The sequence below is a fragment of the Coenobita brevimanus genome, chromosome 66 (genome assembly GCF_032717465.1).
Source record: "Coenobita brevimanus isolate Jiangsu-jjx chromosome 66, ASM3271746v2, whole genome shotgun sequence".
Lineage (NCBI taxonomy): Eukaryota > Metazoa > Arthropoda > Malacostraca > Decapoda > Coenobitidae > Coenobita > Coenobita brevimanus.
In genome coordinates this window covers 27,035,165-27,038,326 of record NC_137019.1, presented here as the reverse complement: position 1 = coordinate 27,038,326, position 3,162 = coordinate 27,035,165, and positions in this window count along the sequence as shown.

Genomic DNA, 3,162 nt, shown 5'->3' with positions numbered 1-3,162 from the left:
CTAATTTCTCGGTTCTTTCTCTAACTCTGTCTATAAGTATCCTACCATACACTTTTCCTATTGTACTAAGAAGACAAATGCCCCTATGATTACCACACACTTCTTTTTCCCCTTTTCCTTTCTACAAGGGAATAATTATACCTGACTTCCAATCCTCCGGGACTCTACCTTCCTCCCAGGCCAATCTGCACATCTTCCACATCCATTCTACTACTATCTCTCCCCCATGCTTCAGCATTTCACCACACACTCCATCAATTCCTGGGGCTTTCCCCGATTCAACTTTCTTCATTGCTTCCACAACTTCTATCCTACTGATTTCTTCCTGTCTTCTCACCTCCCTCCTTCTCCCAGCCATTCTCCAGCCACTTATACTCGCATTACTTCCATCCTCTACGTTCAACAATTCCTTAAAGTGTTCTCTCCATCTGCTCACTTTTTCTCCCTTCTTCACTAGTAATCTACCATTTTTATCTTTCACTCCCCTGCTAACTTCACTTCCACCCTGTCTTACTCTTTTCACTTCTCTCCAGAACATTTTCTTACAGTCCCTCCACTTTACACTCAAATTCCTTCCAAATTCCTCATCCACTCTCTTCTTACTCTCTCTTACTAATCTTTTCACCTCTCTCTTCCTTTCCACATATAACTCTCTCTTCTGCCTCTCAACTTCTTCCACGCCCCTATTTCTCACCCATTCATTGTATGCTTTCTTCTTTTGTGCCACAGCCTGTTTCACCTCTTCAGTCCACCACGCTGTTCCTTGCACCCCCCTCCGCCTTCTCTTCCTTCCACACACCACATCACATGCTGCACATATTTCTTCTGTAAATATCTTACACACACCTTCCACGTCTCCCATCTGCTCCAATTCATATTTGCCCAATCGTTCCTCCACTTCTCTCTTATACTCTGCCTTTTTCTCATCCTCTTGTAACCTTTCCACTCTCCTTGCAACTACTCCTTCCTCTCGTCTTTCCCTTCTTCTATTCCTCCATCTCACTTGCATCCTAATTCTGGCCACCACCAAGTAGTGGTCAGAAAGTCCACTCCCCGAACCTCTATACACTCTTGCATCCTTTACACATCTTCGCATCCTTTCATCCACACACACATAATCAATCATTGCCTTCCTTTCATTCAGTTCACCACCCACCCTTCTCATCACTCGCCATGTGTACCTGTGGATCATTTTATGCCTGAAGAGGGTATTGGCTATCACCAACCCCCTCCCAGCACAAATGTCCACTAACGCACTCCCATTCTCATCTATCTCAGCAGGCACACCCCACTCACCAACTATTCCATCCACCTTCACATTACCAACTTTACCATTCATATCACCGATCAAAAACACTCATTCCTTCCAAACTTTTCCATGCACATTTCCACATTTGTCCAGAACTCTTCTCTCACTCTTCTAGCACGATCTTGCGTTGGCGCATACACACACACAATCGCCCACATTTGTATTCCAACTTTCAACTTTACCCACACAATCCTTGACCCAACTGATCCATACTGTCTTATGCTCTTCTTCCATCTTTTACTCACAACTATACACACTCCTTCCTTTGCCCTCTCATTCTCATCTACTCCTGCACATATACCCCATCCATACTCCCATTCTCTCACACTTTCTCCTCTCCATTTTGTTTGTTATTCCACATACATCCACTTTCGCACCCTCAAGCACCTGGACAATCTCTCTCTCTTTCACCTCATCATTCGCTCCTCTTACATTCCATGTACTCATTACCAAGTCCTTTGTCCGGTCCTGGGTCGTCATCGTTTGGTCAGTCCTTGTCCGAGGCTTCTTGTTTGTTTTTTTAGTTGTTTTCCGGGGAGGGGCACTAACCCTCCACCATCCCTTTTAGTCGCCTTTTACGACAAGCAGGGATACTGGGGGAGTATTCTTGAAAACCCCCCTACCCCCACAATAAGATATAGTGAAAATAGAAATTCTCCATATGGTTGATTCATGGCGGAAAGGGACGGTGCAATATTTACAAGTGGCGAGAGAGAGTTCGAGGGCTTCTCTGAAGAGGACGTGGGAAATGAAAGTATTAAGCTGAACCAAACAAGAATAGCAGGTGTAGAGAAAACAGCAGAGAGGAATGTCCAGGAGATAAAAAAGGTATGGGCAGTAATTAAAGAGTTACAGGAATGGACCATAGAGCAGGAGAACAAAATCAAAAGTCTGCAAAATAAACTGGAAAAAATTTGTACACGTAGTGACGAACAAGAAAGAGAAGTTACTGAATTAAAAGTGAGCAATGAATCAGCCTCAAATGAAATAAAACAGCTTAAGAGGGAGAATAAGAGGTTGGAAGAAGAAAGAGACAGGATGAAAAGCAAACTAGATGAGTATGAATCCAAATCAAGAATACAGGACGAGCATATTAACCCGCGCCATCCCGGCAACGTGAATTAACGTCCGCACATGATGTGCGCTCATGTCCCGGAGACGTGAATTAACGCGGCAACATTGCAAGTTGCATAATTTTCACATTTTTCAAAATTCGCGCCTGATTTTTGTTTCGCCCGCCTATGGAAGCCTCACCTACTCGCCGCCAGGCGGATAATCCCCTAGACCCAGATTAACCCCATCTGACCCTGTGATCGTCCACTTACCTGTCAGCAGTCACCCAGGTCAGACATGGCGCGTCGTGGGCTGTCAGACGAGGAGATACAAGTTGCTCTGGATACCTTTACAGGGGATAGTGATTCCCCACTGGACGACGACACCCTCGATGTCGATTACGTGCAGCCTGAGGAGGTTACCAGCAGCAGTGATGAGGTGGTCCCTTCCCCAAGGAAGGTCAGATATATAACATATAGGAGGGCAGGGGACAGGCACTATTGAAAGTGTGTGTAGTGTGGTAAGGCCTGTACATACGCGATAAAGTGTCGCTCAGTATCATAATAGTGCCATGTTATTTTATGTGATACTAATCATAGGAGGTTGTATAGTTACTGTAAAGTTAGTATGTAAGTTGAAAAATAGTTTAAGTTGAAAGTCACAGAACATACAGTCAGTAGGTAAATAAGCACTAGGAAGAATTCTGTTCACGGTGTAAGAGGAGTGGGAAATTCCCCAAGGGCTCTAAATTTAGCCACCAATTATGGGATAAGCTGTCTCCCAGTGTACCACCATCCCAC